Source organism: Prunus mume, linkage group LG5 (genome assembly GCF_029339155.1).
Source record: "Prunus mume cultivar Tortuosa linkage group LG5, ASM2933915v1, whole genome shotgun sequence".
Classification (NCBI taxonomy): Eukaryota; Viridiplantae; Streptophyta; class Magnoliopsida; order Rosales; family Rosaceae; genus Prunus; species Prunus mume.
The window spans coordinates 12842963-12864103 of NC_142702.1; the positions used below are offsets into that span (position 1 = coordinate 12842963).

Below are 21141 nucleotides of genomic sequence, written 5' to 3' on the forward strand. Positions count from 1 at the left end.
ATAAACTATTGCGTAAGTATCTTGCTTCAAGTTTTAACATGACAGTCCTTCACCAGCTTCCATAAAATTGCCGTTGTCCTGCTTGCTTCATCATGTGATCTTTGAAGTTTCGAAGTTCCCCAAATAATGTGTCATGCAGAAATATTGTTCTTCTAGTATTTTAGAGAGTATCTTGCGTCGGAGATGGAAAGCTAACATACAAGAGTTTAAAAAATTTGGGCCCTCCCCCGCAACCCCAGTTGAGTGAGAGCTTAATTTCGAGAGGTTGGTGGGGTTGGGATGTTGAATCATCCGCGACTACTTTCTAAAATGCCTAGAAAGACAACCATTGAACCTTGTATTTGTTTATTATAATGAAATAGGGGGAAAGATTGAACTTTGTTTTTTGATTCCTCGTTTTGCAGTTCTCTAGCTTCCATGACCTTTGGCCTCTTCCTTAGAAAGATTTCATCAGGAAGGTCAATTAATAGGCACAATTTCAATTGAGTTGACCGTCGGAGAGTCTTTGATGAAAAACAGAAGCAACTGGTGAAGGTAAATTTTAAAATGGCTCACATCATTCTGGTTTGGGCGTGCACACACTGATTCATGTCTCTTCAAACTTGGAAAACAAAAAGTTATACCTCATTACTCTGACACTCTGAACACCATTTTGGGCTTTGTATGAAACAAGTCTATTAAAACTGTGGTCTACATATGTGAAACGCTCTGTTTCTTTTTTGTTCAAAACGGCAGATTCCATAGTAGTTGATCATCACCAAGCTAGTTAACAGAGTCTAGGGTTTCAAAAAGGTTACAAAAAAAATAAATAAAAATAAAAAAAAACAGAGTCCATGCTTGATCATGACCTAACTGAAAAGGTCCATGTTAGCTCCAAGTTAGAACATGCCAGATTTGGAATATTTTGATGATCGCTTATCGGCGTCTGTTGCGGACACATAAAAGGCTTGGGATTGGGAGGCATTATAGGTATTCAACAAGCCCTTCAAGCATCTCCATGACTTTTTTCATTGATGGACGATCACTTGGTTTCAATTGTATATACCATATGGCTCTTATGACCATTGTTTACACCATAATTAACCAAGCGTGATTGAACACCAAGGTAGACATGTCTTCCTCCCTGCCAAAGGGAGATGCTCTTCCGAGGGGACAACCACCTGCCGAAGCTCCGAACTGCCAAACCTAAAACACAGGAGACACGTGTCATCATCACAGCAACTTGCACAAAGTCCCACATCGGAACTTTGTGCAAACCTCCTACTTTTACTTCCCTATAAATGGGAACAGTAACCAAGAAAAAGGGGAACTTCTCTTCCACTATTACTTTACTTTGCAAAAGTCACTACACCTAGCTGACTCAGGCATCGGAGAGCCTTCGGCCGGCACCACACCGGTGTCCGAAGCTTAACGATTGCTTTTCCTGTCGTTGTCTTCTGCAGGCTAGCCCTCTACCGAAGGCCCATGCCCTTCTCTTGCTAAGGACAACCCCCTATCTCTAAGTCGACCCTCTCCGAAAAAGAGCATCAACAGTTTGGCGCCGTCTGTGGGAATCCAATACTTGAAACCCATTTTTCTCTACCAGCCCAGCTGGCTCCTTCACCTATCCGGCCCCGTCGCCTCTTCTTCACTCCACACTCACCATGCCTACGAGGATAGCCGCGATGCCCAGCGCAGGTATCCCTCGGAAGGTACCTCTCGAAGGGACCATCGCAGAGGTCAACCTCGGCCGAGGTGGAACTCCTCCGCGCCGGTGTCGTCAAGATGTCCGAGAGGTGTGACCATCTTCACTCCAGGAATGTTGAGTGGAACACGACTACTGCGTCTGAGCGAAACTAGGAACGGAACCAAGCCCGGGCTCCCAACGCAGCCTTACCGAACTGAGCGCACCCAGCCAAACCAGCCGGAGCATTCCCACCATGGCCCTCCAATCCAGCCTAGGCCCAGGCAAGGGTAAGGACCCCCTCCATCCGGAGACGACCAAGTCGCGCCTTCTCCGTATCTCCCCGCAGAGGAACCGGCCTCATGAACCAACGAAGGTCTACAGAGATTGCGAGGACCGTATCACGGACCGTCGACGGACCCTTCGATCCCGTTAATCTCCAAGACCCAAAGGTGACACACCTAGGCCCCCCACCAAAACCAACCCATGTGCCTACAGGAGAGGGTATGGGGACTCGGATGATTGGGATCATGATTACTCGAAGAGCACGAGCCTTATCACACCGAGGAGTTCGATGGACTGACCCTTATCGGCTCCGGCCACACACACACGGACCTCCGACAGCAGAGACTCTCCCTCATGCCGACCCGGCAATGAGACTTCTCTTTGAGAAGGTCCGCGTCTGGAGAATGAGCAGCAGCGCAACCACCAACCCCTGCGGGCAAAGCCACGACTGGGCCCTTTACTGAGCGCATCCTTAATTTCCACCGAGAAGGAAATCCAGCCCTCCGCGCCTTCTACACTGCACGGAGGATCCCTCACCCACATACATTCTTTCCGATCGCCATGGGATGCAAGGGCTTAACAAGCGAGGGCATGTGCCTCCTCTTCCCATCTACCTCGGCGGTGCGGCCACGAATTGGTTCTACAGGTGAGCCCCGCACCATCAATACGTTTGATGCAGGCGGGCTTTCTGGACCATTTCATGATCGATCGCCTCTACTCTGCGGACGACCTGTACATGCTTAGGCGGTGAGGATGAGGCCCTTTGGGAGTATGCAGCGAGTTCAGCCACGAGTACGCCGCTGCCCGAGAGACCGATGATCGTGCCGCCTTGGTGCTTTCAAGAGTGGCCTCAGAGTCTAACTTTCGGTACCTTGTCCACAAAGAACCCTTGGAACACGTATGCTGAATTAATGAAGCAGCCGCGGTGCATGCCAAGGCCGAGTATTTCAACTCCAAGCGTGGCCCGGCCACCCGGCACATCATCTTTTCGCTGATCCCCACCCTTGGCACCCACCTCAGCCCGCCTCAACATTCTACTCGCCAAGTACCTGTGGTACCCGGCACCCTAAGCGGAAGGATAACTACGGCATGGCTTCACAATAACAAGCAGGCGGACATAACAACCACCACCAGGGTCAACCCGACGGCAGCGATCGGCTCCACTTCCCTTCTCACCCAAGCCCAGGTTCGAGGTTTTCACCACCCCAACACCACCTACGAAAATGTCCTGGTGCACGAGGCACCTATAATACCCAAGCCTCCACCACGAGACCAGCAAGGCAAGCCCATGCCCAACACGGTGTCTTCGCCGCTTTCATCGCCTCGGTGGACACGATATCCGAATCTTGTGTTGCCTTGCGCAATATCATCGAAGGACTTATTCGCGATGGGAAATTGGATAAGTATGTGAACAATCTCCCACCCCCACCTAACCCTCACCAACGTCAGATCAACATGATCTCAACTATCAGTGGTGGTCCCACCCTGGCTGGAACCTCCAACAACTCCATCAAACATTATGTCCGCTCCACCTATGCGCACTGTGTCTTGCGAGGGACACTTGCCAAGACCCACAAATCAGGGGCTCCCATTACCTTCGCGAGGAGGAGGAGCGCGGTGTTATCCTCCCCACGATGACCCAATCATTATCCGCGCCGACATTTCTAACTTTGATGTGGGACGATCCTCGTGGACACCGGCACGGTCGGTGTGATGTTTGCCGAGGCCTTCAACGAGCTCCGTGTCCCATCTCACTGCTCGACAAGCATCACACCCCTAGTGAGCTTCTCTGGTGAAGTGGTCCAGCCCATTGGAAGCATTCATCTCCCCATTTCTATTGGATCGGCACCCCAGCGGAGGACAATCACCACTCCCTTCCTCATTATCGACGCCCCACAGACCTACAATGTCATCCTCGGCCGCCCCGCCATGGCCCAAATGAAGGTCTTCATCTCCACCCATATGCTGCTGCTCAAGTTTCCTACACCTCATGGCACAGGCGGTGCGTGGAGACCAACTTGGCGCCCGGCTGCTACGCCGGCAGAAGGTCCACCAACCGAAACATCGGGCGAGGCCTCGCAGATAACCCAGCTCCAACACCGGTTCAAGCCGCACCGAGCGCCGAGGACCCTAGGGAGGAATCTACCCCACAGCCGAACTGTGGAAGATCTTGAGCTGGTTACTCGATGAAAACATCCCGGACCGGCTGTCGATCGCACCTCTCTCTCACAGAGCTTCGCTCGATCTTGTCGCCTTCCTTCGCCTTAACTCGAGGTCTTCGCCGGTCGTACAATGACATGCCCGGCATATCACCGAGATCATATCCCACCGGCCAAAGGCATTAATCCCGCCGCTCGACCCGCTCGCGAAGCGTCGTGCTTATGACCCAGAGCGATACGAGGCCATGAGGGCAGAGGTGGACAAGCTAACTAGCATTGGATTTATCAAAGAGGTGGACTATCCCACCTGGCTGGCCAATGTGGTGATGGTCCGAAAGGGTACGAAGGGTTGGCGCATGTGTGTAGACTACACCAACCTCAATCGGGCCTCGCCAAGGATAGCTTCCCCTACCCCGCATCGACCCGGGCTTAGTTGATGCCACACCGCCACGCCTTCTCAGCTTCATGGATGCTTACTCGGGGTACAACCAGATTTTCATGCATCCTGAGGACCAGGCACATACCTCCTTCATCACGGATCGTGGCCTTTACTGCTATAAGGTCATGCCCTTCGGCCTCAAGAATGCCGGGGCCACATATCGCGTCTGGTGAACGGCATCTTCGCTCCCCTGATTGGCAACACCATGGAGGTTTATGTCGATGACATGCTCGTCAAGAGTCGCACTACTGACCAGCACATCCCCAACCTCTCAGCCATGTTCACCATTCTGAAGCAGTATAGGATGAGGCTCAACCCCACCAAGTGTGCATTTGGGGTGGCTTCAGGCAAATTCCTTGGCTTCATGATCAGCCAGAGGGGTATTGAGGCCAATCCAGAGAAGATCAAGGCCATCTGGACATGGCAATACCGGACGATCAAGGACATCCAGAGCCTTACGGGCGAGTCGCAGCCACTGATTCATCTCAAAGGCCACCGATCGCTGCGCCCCTTCTTTAAGGCACTTAAGGGTAGCAAGCGGAGTATTACCCGACGCTGAGTGCGACGGCTTTCAACGAGTGAAGATGTATATGGGCCGAGCCACTTTATTGTCAACACCGAGCCGAGACACCTCATGATCTATCTCTCCGCCTCTGCCATTCTGTGCTCATCGGACTAAGAACGGTCCGAGCACCCGATGCATTACGTCGCAAAGCGTTACAGACGCCGAGGTTCGATACCCGGACATCGAGAATTGGCATTCGCCACGGTGGTTTCGGCTCGGCGCCTCGGCCGACTTTCGTGCTCATACCGTTCATGTCTTAACCAATCAACCACTTTGGCAAGTATTGCGGCGGAGACTTCGGGAGGCTAGTCAAGTGGGCCATTGAGCTTGGCGAATTTGATATCCACTACAAACCCCGCCCGACCACGAAGGGCCGGCCATGGCTGACTTTATATCCGACCATCAACCCCATGCCGTGGCTACCCAGATCACGATGGAACCCACTCCCACCCCGAGCCAGTCCACGTCGCGGCAACGGCACCTAGACAGAGCACGCCCTTATGGACTTTGTATGTGGATGGCTCTTCCAACGCCTGTGGATGCGGAGTGGCCTTGTTCTCATCTCTCCGGACAAAGGTTGTCTGAGTACGCCTTCGCTTCCAATTCCACGCCCAACAATGAGGCCGAATCACGGCACTCTTAGCCGCCTCCGGTGCTAGCCAAGGAGATGGGCGCTAGGCAAATTCAGATTTTCAGCGACTCACGGCTCGTCGTGCACCAAGTCAACCAGGACTTCTGCCAAGGACGTGTCCATGACAGCCTACCTCCAACATACACGTCATCTGCTTGCAACCTTCAATGCTTATCTCATAAGCCAGGTACCACGCTCGGAGAATAGCCATGCGGATGCCCTAGCTAGACTAGCCTCAGCCATAGAGCAGGGTCTTGGCCGCAATATCCACATGGAAATCTTGGATCAGCCAAGCACACGGACACCACTCATCTGCGCCATCGATCACAGCCCAACATGGATGGACCCCATCCTCCAATTTTTGCAGAACTGACGCTACCGCGACCCTGAGGCGCGGCGTGTTCGCTTATCGCCCGCCGATACGATCATTAATGGCGATCTGTATAAGCGCGGATTCGCCTTACCCTACCTTCGATGCCCGACCCCAAAGGAAGGCCACTATGTCCTCCGGAAATTCACGGAGGCATCTGTAGTCATTCAGCGCCCGCCTTGCGCATAAGGCCATTAGGCAAGGATACTGCCTTCACTTCACACCGACGCCCAAGCCTTCACCTGGTGCGACAAGTGTCGCTAGCTTGCCAATATCCCGCAACTCCCAAATGAACCTTTAACAGCCATGGTCGGTCCTTGGCCATTCGCCATGGGGACTTGACCTCATTGGACCTATGCCCGAGGGCAAAGGCGTGTCACGCAGTGGTGGCCGCGACTACTTCACTAAGTGGGCTGAAGCCGAGGCCCTGCCACCATCATCGCGCTCGCATTGAGACGTTCGTTTGGCAAAATATCGTGTGCCGCTTCGGCATCCCTAACGCCATCGTCACGGACAACGGACGGCAATTTGACAACGCAAAATTTAGGCGTTTTGTTCCAACCTCAAGATAAAACTTTGCTTCGCTTCTCCAGCCCATCCTCGCCCAATGGCGGTCGGCCGTGGAACAAAATTATCAAGAAGATCCGAAGACCAAGCTTGACAAAGCCAAGGGTTGCCGGCCGAGCTACTCCCAGAGGTTCTTTGGGCTTACCGCACCACCTCAGTACCTCAACGGGAGAAACACCGTTTTCCCTTTCCTTTGGTACCGAAGCGGTGGCACCAGTGGAGATTGGCCAGCTAACATACCGAACCTCCACTTACGAGGCCGAGGCTAATAACGAGCAGCTGGCCCTCAACCTCGACTTCATCGATGAGCTTCGTGACCAGTCCAACATGCGCAACGTCGCATACAAGCAGCGTGTTGCCAAGTACTACAACTCCAGAGTTAAACCCCGAGCTTTCACAACTGGGGACTGGGTCATACGCAAAGTCTCCTTGGCCACTAAGAATCCTAATGAGGGTACCCTGGGCCATACGTGGGAAGGTCCATATGAGATCACCAAGGTTTGCCGCCCCGGGACTTATCGCTTCGGGATCCCAAGGGCAAAACGTTGCCTCACCCTTGGAACGCCGACCATCTCAAGTACTACTACAAGTAAACATACCTAGACCCTAGGACATTATGTTTTCTTATAACTCGGTCTCGAGCCTTGACTCAGGCCCACCATTGTACTTTCTGCCCTTCGGCACCTATCTAATAGAAACACCCAACTGGGCCCCATTTCTACTTCAGAACTTGGCAGAATGCTTAAAGTAAAAAGGTACCAAGCTATCATAAAATCAAAGTAACCCTGCCTTAGGGCAGGGAAATATCCATACATATCAAAAGACTGCGTCTGAAATAACTAGGTACCACATAGCAAAAATACAAGCAAGCCCTCAGGCATCAAGATGGTCGTCCGCCTCCTCCTCGGCACTGTGTCGGGATCCACGGTAGACTCCCCCGCTAGCCTCGGCAGATGGCGTGGCTGCAAACAATGACTCGACCGGAAGGAATGGGAGGAGGTACACCACTAGTGTCGAAGTTTATATCCAACTCGATTAAACCTCGCAACCGCCCCACCCATACCGCTCCTCGACCATCGTGATCGACAAGGCTCTTGAACCTGCTCTGAGCCACGATACTCCTCCACAGCCTCGCACGAGCCATGCTCACTCCTCGGTCCTCCTCCTCTCGACTCAAGCCTAGCCTCCTCCACCGCCTCCAGCCGCTGGTCGCTCCTTCAGCTCCCGCCCAACCTCCCCACCTTCACCAGAGCACATTCCTCTCGGATGATGCTGGGCCTCGGCGGTGGCAGCCTTGGCTGTCTCGGAATGGCGTCTAGCCAAGTCCACCTCTCTCTCTGCCCTGGCTAGGGTAAGGTACATATCCCCAAAAGCCTGCAAGAAAGGTATGTTCATAAGCACATCATAATTGCACTGATTAGAGAGTCAAAGGCACAAGAACACTTACATTGGCGGTAGAGAGCACCGTCTTCTGGATTCGATCGGAGAAGTCCGTGGCCTTGGTCCGAGCGAGCTCCCCGCATCAATCTTTACCCCAGGGAAGGCGTTGACAAGAGGCACTTCTGGCGATGCATGGCTGTGGTTACCTCATTCGCCTCCCGTCGAACCGAGGCAAAGTCTATATCCTCGGTACTGCAGGAATAGCTCCTCCATCTCGAGCGGCACTGGGTGGGGATCTAGGTCAAACGGCGGCAGACTGTCCCACCCATGACGTCATGGATCGAGGACTCAAGTCCTCCGCTTTCTCCGCCCGCCAACCGCCTCCTCCTCCGCTCGAGGTCGCTTTCCAGCAGCCCCGGCTGTCCCCTGCACCACGGGCGCCCTTTGCTGCTTCTTGGCCCTATTGGCCCTATCCTTCTCTCTTCTCTCTCGCAACTTTCGTTGCCTCTCCTCCTGATCCACCACTACCTTCGGTGACGTCTCAACCACGGTCACCACCTTCTTCGGTACCTCAACCACTGCAAAACAACACCGAAGCAAAGGTGAGAAGCTATACAACAACATACACATAACAAGGAGGGAGTGGGCCAATACTTACTTCCTTGAAGCAACCCCGACTGTAGAAGAAGAGTTAGTGTCACAATATTCTTCAGCTCACGCGCCTCCTGGGGCACCTGTCTCCTCACCAGCTCTATCTCTTCCTCTTCCTCCCGGACACCGGCCTACACTTCATGTAACCTGCACATGGACAAAGGCGTTAGTTCTCACAAGCCTCAGACAACAATACATATTCATACCAACACATTCAAACACAAAGACATGAGTGATGACCAAAGACCTATAGATTGAAAGTGGGTAGGCACATGTTTGCTGACAGTCGTCCCAGCCAGACTCCCAATCACCAAAGGCAAAGAACCAACGATTTCGCCACGTCTTCTGCGACGATGGTGGTTGCCCTATAAAGTATCCTCTCTCCTTCGCTTTCGGCAGCTTGACTGCACTCACCAAAATTGCCTGCTGTTCGGACACCGAGTACGGATGCATGAATCTGCCAAGGTGGGCTCCTCGCTTCGCCAACCACCATGCTATGTACACCCGCAAGATACACGTGGTTGGGATTATATCGCCGGGGCATAGCCCAATCTGGAAAGCATCATCTGCACCCAAGGATGCAATGGTAACCTCAACCCATATTTGTACATAGCTAAGAACACCATAACGCAACCCTCGGGAGGGTACCTAGCCGCTTCAGTAGGTATGGGCAACCTCAGCCCCACACAATCAGGTATCGCATAGTCTGCCTTCACGACTCTAGATCATACAAACTCATCATATTTTTCTTCGGTAGTGGCACCCCTATTGGGACACCCACATCAGCAGATGCTACTACCACCGTACCACACCTCGACGGCCCAGCCCGCCCACTTCCACTAGCCTCTGGTGCCTGGGTTATCCCCAACACCCGGTTTGCACAAGCTTCTAGGGCCACATAGTTCCTTTGCATCTCCCTATAAGCTTCCCCCCCAGAACTCCTTGACTGCTCTTCTCCCCCAACCTTATTTCCCTCCACTATCAGCCCTTCCACCACATGTTCAGACTCAAGTACTTTCCCCATCAGCACCCAAGTCTTCATTAAGGCTACCACTCTCAAACTCTTCCCCACTGAAGGCATGGGGACTTCGGGAGCTTTGACTTTCTCTTTCAGAATGATCAGACATCTACAAACACAAAAAGGGAAACTAAGGGGCATGCGAGGATTGAAAACAAGAGCCTAGGCATGTTCTTAATATGTTCATGGACGTTCATCTACGTTCATATCACATTCATGCAAAACTCAAACAAAAGAGGCATTTCAATCCAGAAGGGGAGAATGGGCACAAGGCATACCTTGTTATCTCCACCGTCCACGGTTGCCGGAAATCGCCTGGCTCACGAAGGTACCTTCTTAAGCCACGCTGAAATCGCTCCGCCTTCGCCGAAATCTCTCGGAAATCGCCCTTGCTCGTCTACTAAAATCTTCGAAAAATCAAAGTGCTCACTCCTTCAGCCCTCCACAATCTTTTAAAGGCATACGAGGGACCCTTCGATTCTTGCTCCAAGCACTAACTCATCATACCGTTGGGACGCCTCGATTTCCACGCTCGACGCTTTCTATACCACCGCCACATGGCATTCGTGGACGTCACACCTTTCCTTCGAAGGCTCCTTCCGAAGCTTGGAAGGACTCGCGACACGCGGTGACGCGTCACACCTTCCTTCGAAGGCATGATGACGCCACACCTTCCTTCGAAGGCTCCTTCCGGCTTGGAAGGACCCCTCGCGACACGCGGTGACGCGTCACACCTTCCTTCGGAAGGCATGATGACGCCACACCTTCCCTTCGGAAGGCTCCTTCCGGCTTGGAAGCGACCTCGCGATGACGCCACACCTTCCTTCGAAGGCATGATGACGCCACACCTTCCCTTCGGAAGGCTCCTTCCGGCTTGGAAGGATTCTCGCGATGACGCCACACCTTCCTTCGGAAGGCATGATGACGCCACACCTTCCTTCGAAGGCTCCTTCCGGCTTGGAAGGATTCTCGCGATGACGCGTCACACCTTCCTTCGGAAGGCATGATGACGCCACACCTTCCCTTCGGAAGACTCCTTCGAAGCTTGGAAAGACCTCGCGACACGCGGTGACGCGTCACACCTTCCTTCGGAAGGCATGGTGACGCCACACCTTCCTTCGGAAGGCTCCTTCCGGCTTGGAAGGACCTCGCGACACGCCGTGACGCGTCACACCTTCCTTCGGAAGGCATGATGACGCCACACCTTCCTTCGGAAGGCCCTTCCGGCTTGGAAGGATCACTTGCGATGACGTCACACCTTCCTTCGGAAGGCATGATGACGCGTCACACCTTCCTTCGGAAGGCTCCTTCCAAGCTTGGAAGGAGACCTCGCGATGACGCCACACCTTCCTTCGGAAGGTACCGTGACGCCATACCTACCTTCGAAGGCTATCTTGGCAGGCCACCTTCGCACCCTATGACCGAAAAAAAAAAAAAAAAAAAAAGGGTGTCTTCTAGTTTTCAAACTTGGGGACTAGGGAATACCTTCGCACCCGCCACTCTGACACGCTTGGTTGAATCACACAACCTCTTCACAAGTTCCCAAACCAGAAGCCACTTCTTGATTGACAACTTGGGGGACTACTGTTTACACCATAATTAACCAAGCGTGATTGAACACCAAGGTAGACATGTCTTCCTCCCTGCCAAAGGGAGATGCTCTTCCGAGGGGACAACCACCTGCCGAAGCTCCGAACTGCCAAACCTAAAACACAGAGAGACACGTGTCATCATCACAGCAACTTGCACAAAGTCCCACATCGGAACTTTGTGCAAACCTCCTACTTTTACTTCCCTATAAATGGGAACAGTAACCAAGAAAAAGGGGAACTTTTCTTCCACTATTATGTTACTTTGCAAAAGTCACTACACCTAGTGACTCGCATCGGAGAGCCTTCGGCCGCACCACACCGTGTCCGAAGCTTAACGATTGCTTTTCCTGTCGTTGTCTTCTGCAGGCTAGCCTCTACCAAGGCCCAGGCCCTTCTCTTGCTAAGGACAACCCCCTATCTCTAAGTTGACCCTCTCCGAAAAAGAGCATCAACAACCATCTTTCTAATTATTTTCATTTCATCTTCATTGACATCACCCATCTCCAAGTAAAGCCCTTGGTATATTGATCGAACAGCCAAGAAGGGAAGTAAATTTGGCTTGAATGCTCTGCCAAGGCATTCAAGTTCTTCCTTCTGCTTGCCATCTCCATCAACAACATTCCAAAACTGTAGAAATCGGCTTTGTACGAAACGCCTCCAAGATTTTTGTAGAACAACTCAGGAGCCATATATCCCATTGTTCCCCTAGCTGCCGTCATAGAGACAACGCTGTTATCTGTTGGATATAGTTTTTCTAGCCCCAAAAGTCAGAAATCTTTGGGTTGAAATTCTCGTCAAGAAGAATGTTGTGAGGCTTGATATCGAAATGCAGAATTAGCATATCACAACCTTCATGCAGATACTCAATCCCTTGAGCCACTCCAATAGAAATCGCATACATTTTATCGCAACTTAAAGGCATACTTCCTTCTTTTGAATAAATATATTTGTCAAGCGAACCATTGAGCATGAAATCGTTGACTAGAGAGCGCTTTGATCCCTCCACACAATAACCAACAAGTTGCACCACATTAACATGGTGAATCCTCCCAATTGTAGCTACCTCTCGCTTATGAAATCTTGCCCATTAGCTTTAGACTTGCCCAAAATCTTAAGGGAGTTTCACTAAAACACCCAAAATGGGGGTTGAAATTATAAAAAAACCCAAGCACTATTTAAACATATAAACACACCCAAAACCCATCATTACACACACTCAAAACCCATTTATAAACACACCCAAAAAGTTGACTTTGGGGTTGATTTTGGGTGTGTTTCTATGTTTAAATAGTGCTTGGGTTTTTTTATAAATACATGTCTAGGATTGAGTTTATTTATAAATTTGTAAAATCTTAATTGCTCCAAAACAACCACTGCGTAATTTTCCTTTAAATACAGTGCCAAAGCCACCTTCACCCAGTTTGTTCTTGAATCTACCACTCATCTTCTTAATGTCTGAGTAAGAGTACCTTATTGGGATGAAGTTGTTATCAGCCTGCAGAAAATCTTCTATGGTGCTATGCATTGACAATTTCCTTCTCCGCCATTTATAGATCAGGTGCCAAATCACAAATGGAGCCCCAAACTTAAATTTCAAAATAATAAGTCCTGCGCAGTAACATTACTAATTAATCATGAGTAAATAAACGTTTTTTTGGTGCTTTATATCCACAGATTTCAAAAGGCACACCGGATATATGCCTATATGCCCTTACTTATGTCAATAAAAGTGCAAAGTATCAATCTACCTCCTGCAAAAAATACAATAAAAGTGGACAGTATCAAGAGACCTGAGGACGTTTGAGAAGTGCAAAGCCCAAAGATAGTAAGATGATCAACTTCACACAGACTACCCGTTGGCCTTGCTTTTACTTTGTTAATTAGTTTGTCAGCTTGCTCTGAAATGAACAATGCTTGACCATTTGAGGTGGTTTATATCAGAATAGCAAAATCATACTTGCAGTACTAATTACTTGGCTGCCACACTGAACGAACCCCAGTCCGAAATTAGAAATTTAATCCGCAATTTTGCTTTCCTCATTCTTTCTCAGTTCTTTTGCGGTGAGCGATGTGTCTTTTTTATTTCAACTCATGATAATAGGTCAATTACATTTTGCATTGAGTTATTACATTGGCACCCCTTAAGGTTTGGGAAATTACATTGGCACTCCCTGATGTTTCAAATTATTTTCACAAAACTCCTTATGAAGGAAGTTGAGGTTCTACCTCAAAACCAATTGACAATGGGGAGAGTAGCCCAACTCCATATAGGCCCTTACTAGGTTTCTCAACTTTCCAATGTGGAACATTTTACCTTCACATTCTCACACATTCCATTAATTTTTCATGCAAAATTATTGATATAATTAAAAAGATTCTTCAAATTAAAAATTAATTAACCTCAAGGAGTTAATTACCCTGAAATGAAAAAATTATGTGCATCAAATTTTTGTATGAATTTTTATATATAGAGATTTTGTATGAAAAATTAAAACAAGGGGTTTTGTCAAAACATTTTGAAACCTTGGGGTTTGTGCAAAAACTCAAACCCTAAGAGGGTGTTAATGTGAATCTATATATAAAGGCAAAGGCCCCAAATGGTAAAATATTGAAAAAGCAAAAAATATCCTTAATAATTTAATATTATAATGGTAAAATGGTAAAATGCTTATCATTTAAGTCAAACTAAAAATATAAAACACAAAACCCACTCAGGATGTGACATTTACCTCCATATCTCAGCCTTTGTTGTTTTTTCGTTTGTTTAAATAATTAAAACTACAAATATAATACACATAAAGATTAAAAGAAAGAGTGTGTACCAAGCATAGCCTGAAATATCGATAATATCGACGAAATATTGAGAATATTTCGGTTTTTTCGAATCACGGATATTTCGGAACATATTCATATACATATCATATAAATATCGACAATATTGACGATAATATCGGAAAATATCGATGTTGATAATTTCGCTCACACTTCAGCAATATTTTGTCAAAATATTGGTGTAATATCACAAAAATATCAAAAATATCAAAAATATCGATGTAAAGGGGAAAAAAAAAGGAAAACAAAGGAAAAAAAAGGGAAAAAAAGGGAGAAAAAAAAACACAAAGGGGACTTAAACCCCTCCCATTTTACTCATCCGACACCTTAATCACCATATCACTTATGTTTTTGTGATAATATGCTAAAATATTTATATTTATATGGGTGACATGTTAACAATTACATACAAAACTAGTTTGGGGATTTATCATTTAATGACTACTCTTCACAATACACTTACTCTACACATAGAGATGATGAAGATAGTGAAAAATTTGAACCTCATAAGAACTGTATGTGGTACTAAGTCACTCATGTATCTTACCATGCAATGTATGAAGTATAAAATATTGTAGTAAATCATTATATATAAATGATTGTGGTGTGTTTAATCTTTTTTCATTAATTGCTACATATTTTCTGCACTCACAGTGTTTGCCAGCTTGCTATATAATCAACTTAAATCAGTTAAATCCATCATGCAATGCATTTTCTTCTAATTTTTTGTGATAAACTAATAGATAATTGACTAAATAAACGTTTTCCAAAGTTTCAATAAAAATTTCCAAGTTTTTCTTACAATTTCTGTGGGTTTTATTCAATTTTTATCGATATCGATAATATCCTAATATTTCCATTGAAATTTCTATGTTTTTGGACTACCGATATTTCCGATATCATCGATATTTTAGACCTTGGTACCAAGACACTAGTAATTCATTAAAACATTATAGAAAGAAGAAACTTTAGAAGAGAGATCACTTACGTGCAAACCTTGCATACGAATACGCATGAATACCTACAATGATAAAGGAAAAAATATATATATAGCACAGTTGGTCACTAAAATTCAAAATTTTCATTTTTTTTAAACTTCAATTCTTTTTCTTTTTCTTTTTCTTTTTTAACAAAAATTCAGAACTTCATTGGATAACTTCAATGATACAATTAAAGCATCAACAAGACATGTAAATCACCAAGCGAGAGAATGCAACAAAATTAACATGCTAAAGAAGCCGAATTAAAGCAAACATAACAATAACTACTATCCCGTATCACTACAATTAAGCATAATCTCAAATAAAGTTCACTAACCCAAAATAACAGAAACCCTAAAGCAACACATAAACCCTACTGCCACCACTTGAAGAAGAGAAAAATGTGCAATACCATGACCCACTCTGTTTGCAGTCGAGCAGATATGGGTAAAAACTTCTCAAGTGATTTGTGATAGCAAGCTCTTGGGTCCTTCATCACAAGACCAACAAAGGACATATCAATGAAGCGACTCTTAAGAGTTGAGACGATTTGAAGATGATCACTCTAAAAACTGCGTAACTTAAGCCTTTTTCCACCACCAAAGCTGCATCAGGCCTGGATGCCATTGCCTTCACCTAAAGGCCCGGAAAAACATGATCATAGTGTATTGTTCAACCTGCCACAAAATGCCCATCTGAATTGTGAACCACTATCTCCACTCCCCTTTATGTGCCACCTGACTTTCGAACCCCATCCATATTGATTTTGAGACTACCAAATGCAGTTTTGTTCCACAATTATGTCTTCAAATGGTGGAGAGCAGCACCTCTATCTATTGAGTTCGTTCGCCTAAACTTTTTTAATTGCACAACTCCATGACAAACAATAGCAGGGGTAATGTCCTTTTGCTAACTTATTTTACTATTCTGAGCATCCCAAGTGGCCAATCCAAGCGTAAGAAAGAGATCAAAATCTGATTGCTTGAGAGTTGTAGCTCGAGAAAGAACCCACTTGTTTGAGAATGCCACTTGATTTAATGCATCAAAATTGATTCCCAAATCATCAGTATAATCCTCAAAATTTAGGAATGAGAATGTGCATTACTGATGCGTGAATTTCGCATAAGCAATTAGGATGAAGTCACCCCCCGTCAATTCTCCCTTAAGAGTGTTCTTCAGCTGACTTGGGTGTTTGAAGATGTATTTTTAGTGTTACTTGGAGTGGCCAAGTAAGGGTGAGATTCCAGCTACCAAAAAGTGCAAGAAGACAAAGAATGGTCACTACAAAATGGTGGCGAGAGAGCCATTAACCACCCTCCAATGTCTAACTTGGCGCTTTCTTAAAAGAAGCTATGAAAAGTACTGCACTCAAAATGGAGGAAATTTATAGTACCTTTAAGGTTGAAAAGTACGCCTATTTTATACTTCAGAAGATGGCTTCTTTTCTTGTGTTGTTTCGATGTTGGAGTGAAGGTTCGTTAGTGACATGGCACCTTCTCGGTGATTGGTCAGTTGTAGGCAGACATGTGTCTCCTTTTTCAGAGGAATCAAACTTCAATGGAATATTCATGGGATAATTGGTCCTTTCAAGTAAGCAGCACGTGGACGTCTAGGTGAAGCACCAAAGTGCTCAGAGCACTAAGGACGATGTGGTCCATGAGTCGTTTTCCTTCGAGACCGACTGCATGAGTGAAATGGGCATGGTCAACCTTTTTACCATGTGCGCCTCCTTAAGCATGGATAAGGGCCTCTTTGTGCCTTGTTCTAGCCTTTTAGGCCTTGTCACTTTCATAAATGATGGGGGCTAGTTATTCGACTCTTTTGCGTAGGCCTTCTTTGTATTTGGTATATACACAAGACCCCCAAGTCCTTAAGTAGTCCCATTGATCGAGGACTTTTGCCACGTATAGAGAGGGGAGAAACAATATGTTGTTTGGCTGTGCAAGAGCAACTACTTTCATCATGATGGGATCATTTGAGGCTTCAATGTCCGAAGCATTCAACAATCACCTCAGTCTCCTTGTGTCCACTTGTCCAACTTTCATCAATGGGCACACCGTTTCACTTTTTTTGTATAAATAGAAACACTTAGGTAGAGAAACTTCATTTCCGCCTTTTGAATTTCTAAGCTAGAACCTCTTCTAAATTTCTCTACCGATTCTTACTTGTTGTCATTCGTGTCATTTCTCTGTTGTCAGTATTTTAAGTGAGTTATTTGATGTGACTTTCCATACGTGTTATTACTTGTGTCTTGTGTTTCTAGTTCTTTCTAGGTCTTCCACTAATGTTCCACTATTGTTTCTAGTCCGTTGGTGAGAGAATTGAGTATTGTGGTCAAGGAAATGGTGGCAGAGTAGAAGGCAAGTACATATTTTTAGTGTATCTGATGAAGCACTTAGGCGTTGGGCTCTCCGAGGGTGGTGAGGTCCACGCATGATCCTTTCGGATCTGACATCAGAAGTGAAATGGGTATGGTCGACCTTTTAAATCCTAAGGGGCTCTTTAGGCACGGAAAGTTGGATGTCTAAAGCATTCAACAATCACCTCAATCTCCTTGTGTCCACTTGTCCGACTTTCATCAATGGGTACACCATTCCACATTCTTGTGTATAAATAGAAACACTTAGGCAGAGAAACTTCATTTCTGCCTTCTGAATTTCTAAGCGAGAACCTCTTCTAAATTTCTCTACCGATTCTTACTTGTCGTCGTTCGTGTCATTTCTCCATCATTAGTATTTTAAGTGAGTTACTTGCCGTGACTTCCATGTGTGTTATTGCTTGTGTCTTGTGTTTTTGGTTATTTCTAGGTCTTCCATTGCAGTTCCACTATTGTTTCTAGTCCGTTGGTGAGAGAATTGAGTATTGTGGTCTAGAAAATGGTGGTAGAGTAGGCGAGTCCAAATTTTTAGTATATCGAACGAAGCACCTAGGCGCTGGGCGTTCCGAGGGCGGTGAGGTCTATGCATCATCCTTTTGGAATCGACATCATAAGTGAAATAGGCCTAGTCGGCCTTTTACATCCTAAGGGCCTCCTTAGGTGTGGAAAGTCGCAACTCTTTGGGCCTCCTTTGGTATTATCAAAAGCCCATTGGTCAAAGACTTCACTTGGTCGCGATAAAATCGGTTGTGCCAAAAATAGCTTATTCGGTTGAGCATGTCTTTCCTTCTTTCTTCTTCTTCCTTTTCTTGTTTTTTTGGCATGCACATCATGTAAGAGGCCCCACGTTCTTTGTTAGGGGAACTATCTTCCACTGAGGTCGCTTGCACAGGGGCAACCATGATTTGAAAAATGGCCGATCTTCAGCGAGGAGCACCTTTTAGTGGTTCAACAACATATAGAGGGGGAAAAACAATGCGTTGTTTGGATGCGCAAACACAACTGTTTCCATAATGATGGGGGCGTCTCATTTGAGGGTTGAATGTGTCAAGTGTCGTTTAATAATCAATAATTTGTTTTTCATCTTTTAATATGATTTGTATTTTTTATTTTAATATTTTAATATTATTTCTTAATTTTTAATTAATTTGAAAAACATTTATTCATATTTCATTAGACAAGCGAAAAAAAGTGGACCCACAAATGAAACGTCATCACCTAATTTCACTATGGAGATATCTTATTGTTAAAATTGAAAATGTAAAGACAAACATGTCCTAAACGTACAACTGCAGGGTACCAAATTGAAATTAATTCTAAAATAAGGTTTTGGCAGGTACCAATTTCTAGTAATAAGTTTTTTTATTTGAAGTTTGGTACATTATTTGCTGTCCATTTAGGTACAAGGTCACAGATCCTAAGTGTTTAAATTTAGGAGAATGTATTCAATCCATACTTATAAAGACTTTGGGTAATTAACTAAGTGACTTTCATAGAATTGACATATTCTTAAATACTTCCATAGAATTGATAAAAATCACTAGCAAATTAATAATTAGCCTTAAAAGTATACGAAAGTCATTCATTGACTAAGTTTTTTAAAAGTCATTAACTTTTTGGATACCACCAACTTTTAAACACTTTTTAACAGTCACAACTGGATATCACCAACTTTTAAATACTTTTAAAGTAATAATGTCAATATATTATTTGTTCAAAATATTTATCCTAACGAAATTGAAATTGAATCAATTACTCTTCCTAGACGATCCAATTTCTAGTTTTAAGGGTACAATACATGAATTTTAATATGGAGCCCACATATAATTATTTATTTCTTATCATTTGGTAAATGCAAGAAGTCAAGAATTTGAATAATTCTTATATTTGTTTCTAAACACTAGGAATTAAGGAATTAGGGTTAATCGTTGTATTAGTCCCTGAACTTAGACCCAATTTGCATTTGAGTCCCTCGAATTTCCAAAATCGTTCTCGTGGCCCTTCAACTTCAGTTTCGTTAGGACAAATGGTCATGCCGTCAATTTTGTTAATTTTTTTTGTTAAATGCAGTGGTAAAATGGTATTTTTGAATCAAATTGATTAAAATATGAATAAAAAATTTAAAATTTAAAATTAAACTTTCTCTCTCTTCCCCTCTATCCCGATATCTACACCCCCCAAACTTGATTTTTTTGGTTGGTTTTTTATTTGATTTTCTTTTATTGATATTTTAAAGATATGATTTTTTATTTTTTATTTTTTGTTTTAATACAAAACTACCATTTTGCCCCTGCATTTAACAGAAAAGTTAACAAAATTAACGGTAGGACCATTTGTCCTAACGAAACTAAAGTTAAAGGACCACATGAACGATTTTGAAAATTGAGGGACTCAAATGCAAATTGGGTTTAAGTTCAGGGACTAATAAAATGATTAACCCAAGGAATTTTAAAAATTCCAATACTCATTCCAAATAAGCTATACATGGCATGAGTGAGAATACTCATTTAGTAATCCATCTTGGGCCACCCACCACATTCATGTCCATGTGTCTCCTTCACTAAAGAGGGATGGGCCATCATCTTTACTATCAGGAATGGGTATTGGAATCACTTTAGTTTTTTTTTCCTGTCTATTTACTAGTACATGGGTATTAGAATCATTTCAATTACTAATTTTCACTGCATTTATTAACAATAAAAAAATTATGTAATTAAATTTATCATGTTAAAATCCATAATCAAATACCCTCAAGATTATAGAACCAAGTGGAGGTCATTCTATGCGAGAGTGAGTTGGATAAAGACTTGGTGTGTGTATTCACATACCTGTGCTGTACTGAAGCTCAAAGACGTACACTAGAGCATTGTGTATGCGACTATAAGAAGCGTTTCGGTGTTTTTCATTCAAGGAAGCCATAGCCGTCCTCCTTATACTGCACCCCTCCTCCAAATCCCATGCAACTGTTGGGCCCATGACGACGTAGCTATACGTTCTCGGTTGGGACAAAGAAGTAGCCCCCCCAGTAGTACTAGCCCTAGTAGTGCTATTCATGCATGGACCAGTGTCCACATAGATGAATTCACTGGATTCGCACACTTGTTGAAAGTTACAGCTCTTGAAATCCATATATGTGGACGAACAAGTCAAAACAGCGTTGAGAGAGCAAGCTATGAAGACCGGCATTAAAGTAGATGGTATTTTCTAATGAAGCTTTATTCAATTATTTGGATCTTAAATGGGGACTTAACCGTAATCAAAACGTTTTGAAGTTAAGTGCTTCACTACTTTTCAAGTCAAATTGTGGAATTAGTTGCGTCAATTATTTGGATCTTAAATACGTAATTCGCCATAAAGAAAATGTTTTCAAGTTAAGTGCTCCACTACTTTTCAAGTCAAAATGTGGAATTAGTTGCTTCAATAATGGGGACTTCCCCGTAAAGAAGACGTTTTGTAAGTTAAAGTGCTCCACTACTTTTCAAGTCAAAATGTGAAATTAGTTGCTTCAATTATTTATATCTTAAATGGGGACTTAGCCATAAAGAAATCGTTTTGAAGTTAAGTGCTCCACTACTTTTCAAGTCAAAATGTGGAATAGTTGCTTCAATTATTTAGATCTTAAATGGGGACTT

General features: G+C 45.2%; 1 pseudogene; it reads right to left on the minus strand.

Moving 5' to 3' along the window:
• Positions 1-841: 841 nt before the first annotated feature.
• Positions 842-20695, minus strand: LOC103331256 (rust resistance kinase Lr10-like; annotated as a pseudogene).
• Between the last annotated feature and the right edge of the window lie 446 nt (positions 20696-21141).